At 37.4% G+C, this 14,920-nt stretch overlaps 1 protein-coding gene and 1 long non-coding RNA gene across 5 annotated transcripts in view; both read left to right on the top strand.

Annotated features, from left to right (window-relative positions):
• The window catches only part of LOC138363929 (uncharacterized), a 317,396-nt gene that overhangs the window by 108,324 nt on the left and 194,152 nt on the right, over window positions 1–14,920 (top strand). The gene's annotated exons all lie outside the window — the stretch shown is intronic.
• LOC138363923 (uncharacterized) lies at window positions 4,781–14,054 on the top strand. Of its 3 annotated transcripts, none has more exons than XR_011228268.1 (5): window positions 4,781–4,935; window positions 5,445–5,680; window positions 9,280–9,439; window positions 10,131–10,237; window positions 13,556–14,054. It is a non-coding gene; the product is annotated as an uncharacterized lncRNA (long non-coding RNA). The 3 variants fall into 3 exon arrangements; XR_011228269.1 differs by having other exon boundaries at window positions 5,445–5,662; window positions 13,556–14,051; XR_011228270.1 differs by lacking the exon at window positions 5,445–5,680 and having other exon boundaries at window positions 4,796–4,935; window positions 13,556–14,046.

The raw sequence follows: 14,920 nt of genomic DNA, 5'->3' as shown, positions 1-14,920 counted from the left end.
TATAAGTCGGTTTGAATGAGTGAATTGCTGCTTGAAGATAGGTATATACACCTGCGGTACTATCAGATTGCATCGTGGTGAGCCTAAAACCCTTCAGATCCAAGCAAAGGGTAAAATGCCAGCAGATACAATTGCGAACACATTGATACCAAAATGAAAGACATATGACGAGAATTGAGGTAACCAAAGTGAAAAGAGTGTTCACATTACATTGCACTAGAGTGCTCCCGGGTTACTTTCTCTCACTTTCTCTGTTTTGTGCGGATGGTACACCTTGCTTTTGGAGTTTATATGCATTTAAACCTGTAGATAATTCTATTGCTAACACATTGATACCAAAATAAAAGACCTAGGATGACAATTGGGGTGACCAAAATGAAAAGAGTGTATACATTTTATCGCTCTTGTGCGCTCCCTGGTAACACACTCTCGCTTACTCTGTTTGTTGCGGATGGTAAGCCGGGCTTTTGGAGTTTATATGCCTTTAGTCCTGTAGAGAATTCTATTGCGAACACATTGATGCCAAATTGAAAAAACTAGGATGAGAATTGAGGTAACAAAGTTGAAAAGGGTATACACTTTTCAGTATTATCACGCTCTCTAATGTAATGAGAGTTGCCTGAGGGTGGCTCAGCTTTCTTTTTCTGGTACCCTTGGCCTACATTCATCTTGTCGGCGGGTGGAGCGCGCTGCTGTCTTTGACATTATATGCACATAGTTCTGTTGGGAATTCTATTGCGAACGCATTGATACCAAAATGAAAGACATAGGACGAGAATTAAGGTGACAAAGTTGAAAAGAGTATACACTTTTCAGTATTTCCGCGCACTACCAGGGAATGTCCAAACAAAAATGGAGAGAGTGGAGGGGTAACTTGCCCAAAACGCGAAAGTGTTTGGGGAGATTAACTTTCGTTCAATACTATTATGCAAAAGGAGCCACACATCTATGGTTCATCCAATAAAATCAGCAGACTTCTAGATGTTACTACTGCTCGGCTTAGACTCGGTTACAAGTATTTCTGGGAATTCTCATTATCTGCCGATGTAGACCTGACCAAATGTTAACTGTCAACAAAATTATTTGCACACCCTCCGTCACTATGTGATAGTGAATTCAGAGACAATTCTATAACCAATGTACCAACGATGTGTCAATATTTCATTCAAAATGATCTGGTACCAGAAATTTTAGCCAAATATCCCCAGTTTGCTAACTGTAAGTAGTAACTAAGTGATTGTAACCTATCCACCGCTGCCCACTGGATGGGGAGCGGTGTGCAGGACAAACATATCAATTGTGACACTAGCTCTCCACATATGTCAGTTGCTTAATTTAGAAACTGTACTTGTGATCGATCTCGAACCTATTGTTGATGTGACGACTTATACTGAATTTTGTAACTAGCTCATCAAGATTGTAACTTGCTTAGCTAAATGAATTGTTGGGTTCAGTCCCTGAGCCCATTATGTGCCTCTGCAACCCTTTCCACTACCGCCCACAAGATGGGTATGGGGTGCATAATAAATGAACTAAACTAACTTTAAGGCATCCTGAAAGAAAGCTTGGAGGGCTTGAAAAATTGCAGAACGAAGCCTTGAGGATAATCCTTGGGTGCCTTCGTACCACAAAGATACTTAATATGAGAAAGGAACTTAATATTCCGAGCGTTGTTTATCGTGTTACTGAAAATAACTGTCAAATTGGTATAAAAATGCTTAGGCTAGCTCATCCTAACCCTTGCACAGAAGCCCTCCAGAATTTCTTTATTGAATGTAAACATTGTTTCAAATAGATAAATAAAATTGGAACTGAACTCAGAAAGTATCAGATTTATAATTTGTACCAAGAGAGACAACAATAGCACTTTCCTGCACTGTAGGAAATTACACCCTTTTCAATTTTAATCCCTCCCTTTCCATCAAAGGAGCAAATTAGAGATCAGTCCCAGCTTTGTCTTGAGGCAAAGCTCAACGTCTTAAGCCATATTGATGCTCTGTCCACAGAGCATTCTCTCTCTCAAATCATATACACTGAAGGTTTCCTACAGCGCCCAACGGGTGCAGCTGGAAGTGCAGTTGTCCTGGCAATAGGATATGACTTATATTTTGAGTGGGGAGTCCGTATAAACAACTGGGCCTCTACCCTTCAGACTGAACTATTTGCCTTGCTCCTTGCACTGAAATGTGTACAAGTATCCAAACTTGATACATTAGTTGTAAGTGACTCTTTATCATCCTTAATTGCTCTCAACTCTTTAAGACATAACTGTAACATGCTTGTGTCTGAAGCTAGACACAAATACAATAACAACTTGAGGAACCTTATCATAAACAATAATCTCAACAAAAATCACATAGTTCTCAGAGGTGATTTCAATATTGACCTAGGGCTACAAAATAACCCTCAAGTAGACTGTTTCCTCAACAGCATGAATTCCTGTATGCTCATCCCCGCAATCACCAGGCCCACCCGAGTCACTCAAACATCTGCGACTACCCTGGATCACTGATGGACCAACATAACAGCTCCTCTTACATCAAGTATAATCACTGACAGAACAACTGACCACTATCCTACCTTCCTTGTAGCGAACATGGCCATAACACCACCAGGTAACAAGAAAATTACCTTTAGGTTACAATGTGAAGCGGCAATAGGCAATCTCACAAATGCCCTCCACAATGTAAACTGGGAATCTAAATTTATCAATACACAGGATAATAATTCGTTAACTAGCCTCTTTCCAAAATTTAAAGCCTTTACAATACTTATTGTCCTCTCCTCACCAAGCAAGTAACTGGCAAAAAGGTTAAATAATCCCTGGCTCACTAATGGCATACTTAAAGCAATCGACAAGAAACATGAATATGAAAAAAAAACTTAGGATTGGCCTAGTTGGAAAAGAAGTAGTTAAGAGGTATTCATCAGTGCTTACCAGTATAATAAGAGCAAAGCGTTCCTATTACGAGAATAGATTCAAAGAAGCAAAAGGCAACATAAAAAGCACATGGAGAGCCATCTCTACCATCCTAGGAGCTAAACAACATTCACATAATAAGATAAAAATCTCCAAGGATGGTTATACACCTGCAACAGATCTTGAAACAGCAACTGAATTTAATAGCTTCTTTTCATCGTTTGGTGCTCACCTTGCCCGAAAAATCCCAGAGACTCAGACATATGTTACCACATATCTTTCACGCAGCTATCCAAACTCTCTTCTCCTCTCTCCGGTCAGCCCTACAGATGTTGTGTCCATCATTCACTCGCTAAAAACCAAAGCTGGGAACATTAGTGAAATACCATCGATGGTACACAGGCGTGCCTCCCATGCCCTTGCACCATCCATAGCACTGCTGTTCAACAAATCCCTAGAGTGTCATACCTTCCCTGATATCCTTAAAAAAGCAAGAGTAACGCCAGTTCATAAAGGAGGTAACACGGCAGACATAAATAATTACAGACCCATATCGAATCTACCTATATTATCAAAATTATTTTTTTTTTTTTTTACAAACAGCTCTACTCCAATCTTGTAAAATTCAATATACTAAGTCCCTGTCAGTTTGGCTTCCGCTCCCAAAAGAGTACCAATGATGCTATTGTTAGTCTGCTTGACTTAATCTTCTCAGCCCTTCACAAAAGTGAGTTTCCAATTGAACTCTTCATCGGCCTGAGAAAGGCCTTTGATACTGTTAACCATAACTACCTCTTACTTAAATTCCACCATTATGGAATCCGTGGCCTTGCCCTAAACTATATCCGATCCTATCTTAGTAACAGACACCAATATGAAGCCATCAATGATATAACCTCTCCCACTCTACCACTTAATTACCGTAAAGGTGCCACAGAGCAGCATCCTAGGACCCTCCTGTTTCTTATATACATCAATGATCTCCCTAATGTCTCTAACATACTTAAACCTATATTGTTGGCTGATGATACTACTCATCTACTCTGACCCCAACCCACTCCTGTTAAATAATGTTGTAAACAATTAATTAAAAAAAGTCTACTTGTGGATGTCAACCAACAAACCTCACACAAAACATAGAAAAGACCTACTATATCTTATTTGGAAACAAATCAACAAATGCAATTCAGCTTCAGATAGATAATGTAAACATTAGCAATAAAAATGATGGAAAGTTTCTTAGCCTATACTTAGACAAGAGACTCAACTTCCGCACCCATATACAACACATAACTAAAAAGGTTTCTAAAACAGTTGGTATACTGTTTAAGATCAGATATTATGTACCCTACTCTACTCTCCTCTCACTCTATTATGCACTTATCTATCCCTATCATTCTTATGGCGTTTGTGCTTGGGGTTCAACCTCTGCAAACTACCTCAAGCCCATCATCATCCAGTAAAAATCTGCTATCAGGACAATAACTAACTCTACCTTCAGACAACACACAGCTCCCTTGTTCAAATCCTTAAACATGCTAAACAAATTCACTCCATACATTCTCCTGTGTAAATTACGTTTATAAAGCCCTTTTTCTAACTGCAAACCCTGTTCTGAAACTCTTCCTGGACAGATGTAATAGAACACATGGCCACGTCCCCACCAGACATAAATATCTCTTTGATATCCCCAGAGTCAAACTTAATCTATGTAAACACTCTATGTAAATAAAGGGACCTAGTCTATGGAACTCACTCCCTTATAATGATTTGAAAAGCTGTCCAACTTCTGCCATATTCAAAAATAAAACCAAAAAGTACCTGTAGTACTTTTTAAGTACGAGGGAGTAATGCGCAAAGCGTCCCTCACCTGTGATGTCACAGCGTCACCTGACGCCATATCAACACATCGGCCATTTTGTCGTCAGTTCAGTCATGGCGAGGACCAACCCTTCATGCAAACTGCACCTACTATCAAGAAGAAGAAGATTTTGTGTTCCACCGATAGTATTATCGTAAGTAAGCACTTATATTTTATATTTTATTAAATTAATTGATTCTATTTTTCTGTAATAAAGGTCCAAAGGGTTGTTAAGGAACAAGGGTGTAGCGATACCGACGCTCAGTGCGCTCAACTCACACCAAAGTATCACCTGTGTAGCTTCTGTAATTAGTGTTAATTAGTTATGCTATAAGATAATGAAGCGAGTATAAGATTAACTCGCTACAAGGGTACTGTGTTGGGAGGTGAGGGCTGTTACTGGTGTCTGTGGGGATGTGAGGACTTGTACCAACCACTATCACCACCAGTATCTTGTCTTGCACCCTGCTTAGTATTCCTATTGAGATATGAAGTATTATTGCATTCATATAATTATTCATTCACAGTCATTACTATTTTTATGGGCTATGTTCTGTTACCCTAATGCTTTTTACCCCTGGGCATGTCCATTTACTCTCCAGCCCTTCACAAGCCACTGCTGCACCCCCTCCATGCCCATACTTACTGTGCTTATTCTTACAGGACTGCACTGCATTATGTGGTGCTCACTGCCTGGACACCTTGATACATGCATTATAGGGTTCTGGTGGTAGTTCTACTCACCAAGCCCTTCCAAGGCCAGGCTTGACATGTGAGAGCTTGGTCCAACAGGCTGTTGCTTGGACAGGCCCCTCAGGCCCACATATCCACCACAGCCTTGTTTGTCCGGCACTTCAAAATCAAATGTTTATTTACGTAAGGTACATACATATTTTTAGGTAAGGTACTCTTTATTTGGGTAAATTTATCTTCGTAGTATTTAGCTTTGGCTCGTCTAATTATCTTGGATAGCAATAACGAGTAATTCTTTGAGAATTCTTTGGAGACAATTCCTAACCTATACTTCTCCCAACCTATACTTCTTCTCAAGGTCATCTTCACTTCTTGAAGATGTTCAGGTTTTCTCTTGAAGATGTCGACGGTTGTTCCAGCAATACTGTATTTCTTTTATTGCTGAAAACCTGTTTTCAGCCATAAAAAAATAATCCTGAATCCAGAAAAAAATCCCTTTTGTATCGTCTGGAAATTTTCAAATATTGCTGATCAAACCTGAGTCTAAATTATTTGTATATATTATGAATTACAGAGGTCCCAGGACAGGGTTTTTAGGCACTCCACTTACATTTTCCCACTCTGACTTAACCCCCATTTATACAAACTCAGTCTTATCTTTTAGCTAATAATTTATTGTACACACCATACTCAGCCTGTGTAGGGTAGTTTATTGTGCATGTGTAGTATATATATTTGTGTAGTATATTTGGTATATTTAATGCCTCTAACCTCTCCTCATAGTTCTTGTCCTTCAGTTCTGGGAGCCACTTAGTAGCATGTCTTTGCACCTTTTCCAGTTTGTTTATGTGCTTCTTAAGATATGGGCACCATACAACCGCTGCATATTCCAACTTTGGTCTAACAAAAGTCGTGAACAATTTCTTGAGTATTTCGCCATCCATGCATTTAAAAGCTCTGAATATTATCCTTTACCTGCAATTGGTTGTTGCTGTATTTATAGAATATGATTTGTTCTACTTTACATTTGTTTGTTCCTTTTTTTCAAAATTTCTTTCTGCCTCTCTCCTCACTGCCGTGTAGTTGTTTCTCTTTGTATTACTGGTATGTTTGGGGGTTTGGCCTCTTCGTATATTGATTCCATTTTTGTGTCTTTTGGTCTCTGTCCGTCTTGAAATTTCAGTTGAACAAATCCTGTTTCCTAGTTCTGCATCTTTGTTTTGGTATAAATGTTTTTGTTCCTTTATCATATATTTCACAAAATTGACATACTGTGCATTAATTCATCTCAATTACTTCCTTTCCTAACAGCAAGCCTTTCCAGTAAAATTCTTTGAATTCTTTTCTGACTTCTGGCCTAATGTTTGTTTTATCCTAGTGTGTATGATGCCTAGCGTGTGTCTGGTGCCTGTTGTATTAAACCGAAGATAAATGCATAAGTATAGGTCAGTAATTTCTCCAGCTTTGAAAGGGGCTTTCATTATGCAGCAGTATTCCACTCTAGAGAGCACTAGCGTCTTGAAAACTATCATCATCGGTATAGCATCTCTAGTGTGAAAAGTTCTTGTTATCTATCCTGTCATTTTTCTTGCAGTTGTGACGGCTACTTTATTGTGTTCTTTAAATGTAAGGCCTTCTGACATCAGTACACCCAAATCCTTTACGTTGCTTTTCCGTTCAATGTTATGATTTGACTGAGTTTTGTAAGTGGTTTCCGTTTTTATATTTTTTATTTTTTCCGTAGCGCATGAGCTGAAACTTATGTTCGTTAATCACCATGTTATTTTCTGTAGCCCATAGAAAGACCTGATTTACATCTGATTGGAGGTTTGCCGTGTCCTCTATGTTGCCTACTCTCGTGAAGATTCTAGTGTCATCTGCAAAGGATGATCAAGTACTATAGGTTGTGTCCTTGTCTATGTCCGATATGAGGATGAGAAAAAGTATTGGAGCAAGCACAGTACGCTTGGGGACTGAGCTCTTTACGGTTGATGGTCCAGATTTTATTTTGTTGACTACTACACATTGGGTTCTATTAGTCAGGAAGTTGTATATCCATCTGCCTATTTTTCCGGTAATTCCTTTTGAACGCATTTTATGTGCAATAACACAATGGTCACATTTGTCAAAGGCTTTTTTTTGTCAAAGCGTTTTGTTTGTCTTCCATGGCATCTAGTGCCATGTCAGAGTGGTCCAGCAACTGTGATAGGCAAGAGCGCCCTGTTCTGAAACCATGTTGTCTGGGGTTATGGAGATGCTGTGATTCCATGTATTTTGTGATCTTACTTCTTAGCATTCTCTCAAAGATTTTTATGATGTGCGATGTTAGTGCTATCGGTCTGTAGTTTTTTGCCTCTGCCTTATTTCCTCCTTTATGGGGCGGTGCTATATCTGCTGTTTTTAGTATGTCAGGGACAATGCCAGTATCTTGGCTTTGTCTCCAAAGAATGTGAAGGGCCTGCGATAACGTTTTTTACAGTTCTTGATGAATATAGAGTTCCAAGAGTCAGGGCCTGGTGCAGAGTGCATAGGCATACTGTCTATGGCTTCTTCAAAATCCAGTGGGGATAGGATCACATCTGATTTATGATTTGATGTTGGTATCATATCCATGAAAAATTCATTTGGGTTATCAATCAGATGGATGGAGAGCTACACTCGTGGTGTCCCATTTTCCCAGCACTCTGTCATATAATGCTTTGAAACTTTTGACGGATTTGGCCTCCACCACCTTCTCACCTAACATGTTCCAACCGTTTACCATTCTGTTTGCAAAAGTGAATTGTCTTACATTTCTTCGGCATCTTTGTTTAGTTCGTTTAAATCTATAACCTCTTGTTCTTGAAATTCCAGGTCTCGGGAAATCTTCCCTATCAAGTTTATCAATTCCTGTTACTGTTTTGTACGTAGTGATCATATCTCCTCTTTTCCTTCTGTCTTCTAGTTTGGAATATTTAATGCCTCTAATGTCTCCTCATAAATCCTGCCCTTCAGTTTTGGTATGAATGTTTGTGTGCCTTCATCGTATATTTTGCAAAATATGGAATACATCTCATTTACTTTACTTTAAGAATATGGTTCGATCAATTAAAAACCCTCTTGTTCAAATTGCAAAGAGACTGAAAGAGATGCAGCATGCTCAATGGATTATATATTAGTGATTATTATTAGGATTATATATTAGTGAATCATATTAGTGATTCAATTATTATGGTCATAAAACAATAAACAAATAGTTTTGGTGTTATTACACTCTATTCACAGGTTATATATAAGTATCTGCATGTTTTGTTCACCATTACAAACCACTAAGTTGGTTTGATTTTTGTTGAGATTGTTATTTATGATAAGATTCCTTACGTTATCTGAGAATGAAGCTATGTCGGTATTGGGAAATCTATAGATGGCACTTATAGTCAAGGAGGATTTAAGGGATTTACTGGAGAACTTGGCAAAGGTATATTCACAATAGTCGTCTCTATTACTAATGAGACTATTGCAGATGAAGGTATCTTTGTAAGATATTGCTATGCCACCTCCTTTTTTTATTAGGCCTGCAGTTGTGAATGGCTTTATTATCACCTTCAGTGTATTATCACCTGACCTAATGCGGGTATAAAATCAACTAATATATATATATATATATATATATATATATATATATATATATATATATATATATATATATATATACAGTATATATATATATATATATATATATATATATATATATATATATATATATATATATATATATATATATTCAAAATTCGTCAGTGTACTACATTTTTGTTGTTGCTTTTAGGTGATGCTTTTAACCAGTGTACGTGGGTCTGATTGTACAACCACAGTTCGAAGAATAATGAAGATATGAACAAACGGCCTGTGGTCACTATACAGTCTGGAAGGGCAAAAGAAGAAATTGGCATTTCTACAAAAACAAGAACTATATAATGTTATTTTAAGTAAGTAACCAAAAAATTAAATAATTTTTTTAAAGTTTAAAATTCACTTAAAAATGTAAATTTTAAGTTAAAAAATTTTAACCAAAAAACTTGATATTTTTCATATTTGGAACCATTCCATAATCCCAAGCATAAATGATTATATTTCTATCACTTGCTCTTAAGATTGTTTCATTTAATAGAGGTTGGGCATAATTGTTCTCTGCTGCTAATAGAACTGACTGACTTAGCTATAGGAAAATGTAAAATTAATTGGTTTATCCATTACAGTATTTTGCAGTTTATTTCATGATCCTGTGCTTAATACTTGCATAAATAGTAGATTACAAAATGCATTTTTATATCATTAGTATTGAATAATAATAATGCAAATAATTGACTTATAAATGATGTACAATTAATTGGTAGGTGATATTATATTATTAATATTTTTTCATTCTTGCAAAGCCTTAACAAAGTCATTAACATGTTAATATAAACTTGATCACCTTCCACTTATTTTCTCATGTGCTACCTACATGTACAAAACCTTATTCCTAAATACATATTTTGTTCTGAAACTTGTCCTTTATATGTTGTGTATCACCATCTCTGGAGAGTTTTATCTGATTGATGTATAAATTACTTTTAATTTTACAGAATATTATTGTTATACTGAATTTATTATTATATAAATAACTTAATTTTACAGAATCATCTATCAACGCACATCCACAAGTTGAGGAGGAGGATGTGACCTTCCAGATGTCTGAAGTACTGAAACAGGCACCAAACAGGCCTGGTGGATCTAGGTACAAGGTAAAATAATTTAATTTTTTTTTTTTTTTTACTAATTGTCCGATATATATATATATATATATATATATATATATATATATATATATATATATATATATATATATATATATATATATATATATATATATATATATACATATATATATATATATATATATATATATATATATATATATATATATATATATATATAAATATATATATAATGTGTCGTACCTAGTAGCCAGAACGCACATCTCAGCCTACTATGCAAGGCCCGATTTGCCTAATAAGCCAAGTTTTCTTGAATTAATGTTTTTTCGACTACCTAACCTAACATTTTCAGCTACCTAACCTAACCTATAAAGATAGGTTAGGTTCGGTCATATATCTCTATTAATTTTAACTCCAATAAAAAAAGAATTGACCTCATACATAATGAAATGGATAGCTTTATCATTTCATAAGAAAAAAAATAGAGAAAATATATTAATTCATGAAAACTTGGCTTATTAGGCAAATCGGGCCTTGCATAGTAGGCTGAAAAGTGCGTTCTGGCGACTAGGTACGACATATATATATATATATATATATATATATATATATATATATATATATATATATATATATATATATATATATATATATATATATATATATATATATAATATGTATGTGTGTGTGTGTGTGTAATTACCTAAGTGTAGTTAAAGGATGAGACCGTCTTCCCAGCACTCTTTGTCATATAACGCTTTGAAACTACTGACAGTCTTGGCCTCCACCACCTTCTCACCTAACTTGTTCCAACCGTCTACCACTCTATTTGCGAAAGTGAATTTTCTTATATTTCTTTAGCATCTGTGTTAAGCTAGTTTCAATCTATGACCTCCTGTTCTTGAAGTTCCAGGTCTCAGGAAATCTTCCCTGTCGATTTTATCAATTCCTGTTACTATTTTGTATGTAGTGATCATATCACCTCTTCTGTCTTTTAGTTTTGGCATATTTAATGCCTCTAACGTCTCCTCGTAGCTCTTGCCCTTCAGTTCTGGGAGCCACTTAGTAGCATGTCTTTGCACCTTTTCCAGTTTGTTGATGTGCTTCTTAAGATATGGGCCAACTTCTGTTGTTGGGCACCACACAACAGCTGCATATTCTAGCTTTGGCGTAACAAAAGTCATGAACAATTTCTTTAGTATATCACCATCCATGTATTTAAACGCAATTCTAAAGTTAGAAAGCGTAGCATAGGCTCCTCGCACAATATTCTTTATGTGGTCCTCAGGTGATAGTTTTCTATCTAGAACCACCCCTAGATCTCTTTCTTTATCAGAATTCTTTAAAGATTTCTCACATAATGTATAGGTTGTGTGGGGTCTATGTTCTCCTGTTCCACATTCCATAACATGGCATTTATTAACATTAAATTCCATTTGCCAAGTGGTGCTCCATATACTTATTTTATCCAGGTTTTCTTGAAGGGCATGACAATCATCTAAATTTCTTATCCTTCCTATTATCTTAGCATCATCAGCAAACATGTTCATGTAATTCTGTATACCAACTGGTAGATCATTTATGTAGACAATAAACATCACTGGTGCAAGAACTGAACCCTGTGGTACTCCACTTGTGACATTTCTCCAGTCCGATACATTGCCTCTGATTACTGCCCTCATTTTTCTATGTCAGAAAATTTTTCATCCATATTAGAAGCTTACCTGTCACCCCTCCAATATTTTCCAGTTTCCAGAACAACCTCTCTATGTGGAAATGTCGAATGCCTTTTTTAGGTCCAAATAGATGCAGTCAACCCAACCATCTCTTTCCTGTAATATATCTGTTGCTCGATCATAGAAACTGAGTAAATTCGATACACAGGATCTTCCAAATCGAAAACCATACTGTCTGTCTGAAATTATATCATTTCTCTCCAGGTGTTCTACCCATTTAGTTTTAATTATTTTTTCCAATATTCCAATTCCAATTTTTTCCAATAATGTGTGAGTGTGTATGTATATTTGTGTTGTTGAATATGACCGAAAGTCATAGTCGTTCTGCCCCTCTCCTTACTGCTATTGTTGTTTCTCGCATCTTTGTATTGCTTGTATGTTTGGGCAATTTTTCCCCTTTTCCTAGTTCTGCATCTCTGCTTTAGTATAAATTTTGTTGTGCCATTATCATATATTTCACAAAACTTGACATACATCTCATTTACTTCATGTCCTAACAGCAAGTGTTTGTCAAATTCCTTAAGGAAATATCTGAGTTCCCCATAATGACCTCTCCACAAGTCAGGTTTTTCAACTGCTTCAAGCTCATTTTCTTCCAGATTATAATGCATTGCATACTTTATTCCCAAAAAGACATGGTCACTTTTACCCAAGTGACCATGTCACTTGGGTAAAAGGAGGGAGGTACCAAAGGAGGGAGGTACTGAATGATAAATATATCTTTCTCTTTCCTGGTAAATATAATATCCAGCATGGAGGGAACATCCCCTTCCCTCATCCTCGTAGCTTGTTTAACATGTAGAAACATGAATGTTTACAGGGTGAGGTTTACGAAATTATATATATATATATATATAATTGGTCTCTGGTCTATATATATTATATATATATATATATGCGAACAAGCCTGAATGGTCCCCAGGACATATGCAACTGAAAACTCACACCCCAGAAGTGACTCGAACCCATACTCCCAGAAGCAACGCATCTGGTATGTACAAGACGCCTTAATCCACTTGACCATCACGACCGGACATAATGAGGTGATAGCCGAGGCTATATGAACCACCCCACCGCCGGCACTCGGATAGTTATCTTGGGCATAGCATTTTACCAAATCACCTCATTCTTTGGGGCACACGTGAGGAACACAAATGCGAACAAGCCTGAATGGTCCCCAGGACATATGCAACTTCTGGGGTGTGAGTTTTCAGTTGCATATGTCCTGGGGACCATTCAGGCTTGTTCGCATTTGTGTTCCTCACGTGTGCCCCAAAGAATGAGGTGATTTGGTAAAATGCTATGCCCAAGATAACTATCCGAGTGCCGGCGGTGGGGTGGTTCATATAGCCTCGGCTATCACCTCATTATGTCCGGTCGTGATGGTCAAGTGGATTAAGGCGTCTTGTACATACCAGATGCGTTGCTTCTGGGAGTATGGGTTCGAGTCACTTCTGGGGTGTGAGTTTTCAGTTATATATATATATATATATATATATATATATATATATATATATATATATATATATATATATATATATATAAGTTTGTGTGTGTGTAATTTATATAAATAAATAATTAAATATTAATTTTGTTAATATCTTTTCAGGGAAAACTTGCAAGTACAATTCGTATACAAGAGGGGCAACAAGAGCCAGAGGATGTCTACTAAGAAAATATATAAGTCTTTATCCTCACACTCTTGATATATGGTCTTCTCTGGTCTCTTTATTTTCTCTCCTCACAAATGTCCTTTTTTTTATTTCTTTTACGTTTCTCTCCTGTTTTTCTTGTCTTTTAATCTCTCCTTTCCTCCTCTCTTCTAACACCTCTCGTTTCCTGTCTCTTCTAGCTTCTCTCTTCCTTTACTTTTTATATTTGTGGTATTCATTTATGTCATTTTTATCTTGTATATTTTTCTTGTATCTTTTTCTTATCTTGTGTTTCTCTTCCCCTTCTCTTCAATGATTTCTCATTTCTCTCCTCTCTCTGTTGTTTCTGTTCTGTCTTCTCTCTCCTTGCCTTAATTTTGTTCTGTCTCCTCTTTTGTTGTGTGTGTGTCTTTCTGTCTGTCTGTCTCTCTCTCTCTCTCTGGCTCTCTTGCTCTCTCTCTCTCTCTCTCTCTGGCTCTCTCTCTGGCTCTCTCTCTCTCTCTCGCTCTCTCTGGCTCTCTCTCTCTCTCTCTGGCTCTCTCTCTCTCTGGCTCTCTCTCTCTCTCTCTCTCTGGCTCTCTCTCTCTCTCTCTCTCTCTCTCTCTCTCTGGCTCTCTCTCTCTCTCTCTGGCTCTCTCTCTCTCTCTCTCTCTCTCTGGCTCTCTCTCTCTCTCTGGCTCTCTCTCTCTCTGGCTCTCTCTCTCTCTCTGGCTCTCTCTCTGGCTCTCTCTCTCTCTCTCTCTCTCTCTCTGGCTCTCTCTCTCTCTCTCTCTCTCTCTCTCTCTCTCTCTCTCTCTCTCTCTCTCTCTCTCTCTCTCTCTCTCTCTCTCTCTCTCTGGCTCTCTCTCTCTCTGGCTCTCTCTCTCTCTGGCTCTCTCTCTGGCTCTCTCTCTCTCTCTCTGGCTCTCTCTCTCTCTCTCTCTCTCTCTCTCTCTCTCTCTCTCCCTCTGGCTCTCTCTCTCTCTGGCTCTCTCTCTCTCTCTCTGGCTCTCTCTCTCTGGCTCTCTCTCTCTGGCTCTCTCTCTCTCTCTGGCTCTCTCTCTCTCTCTCACTCTCTGGCTCTCTCTCTCTCTGGCTCTCTCTCTCTCTCTCTGGCTCTCTCTCTCTCACTCTCTGGCTCTCTCTCTCTCTGGCTCACTCTCTCTGGCTCACGCTTTCTCTCTCTGGCTCTGTGGCGCTCTCTCTCTGGCTCTGGGTCTCTCTCTCTGGCTCTCATATTTCATTTGATTTAAAAATGTCTGAGATTTTTTACTTAATCTAAGTTATATTGCATGGTGCTAATATGAATATTATACATGACTGTTTTTTCTTTTCTTTCTCTT

Source organism: Procambarus clarkii, chromosome 12 (genome assembly GCF_040958095.1).
Source record: "Procambarus clarkii isolate CNS0578487 chromosome 12, FALCON_Pclarkii_2.0, whole genome shotgun sequence".
Lineage (NCBI taxonomy): Eukaryota > Metazoa > Arthropoda > Malacostraca > Decapoda > Cambaridae > Procambarus > Procambarus clarkii.
This window is presented reverse-complemented; position numbering and strand designations above follow the sequence as displayed.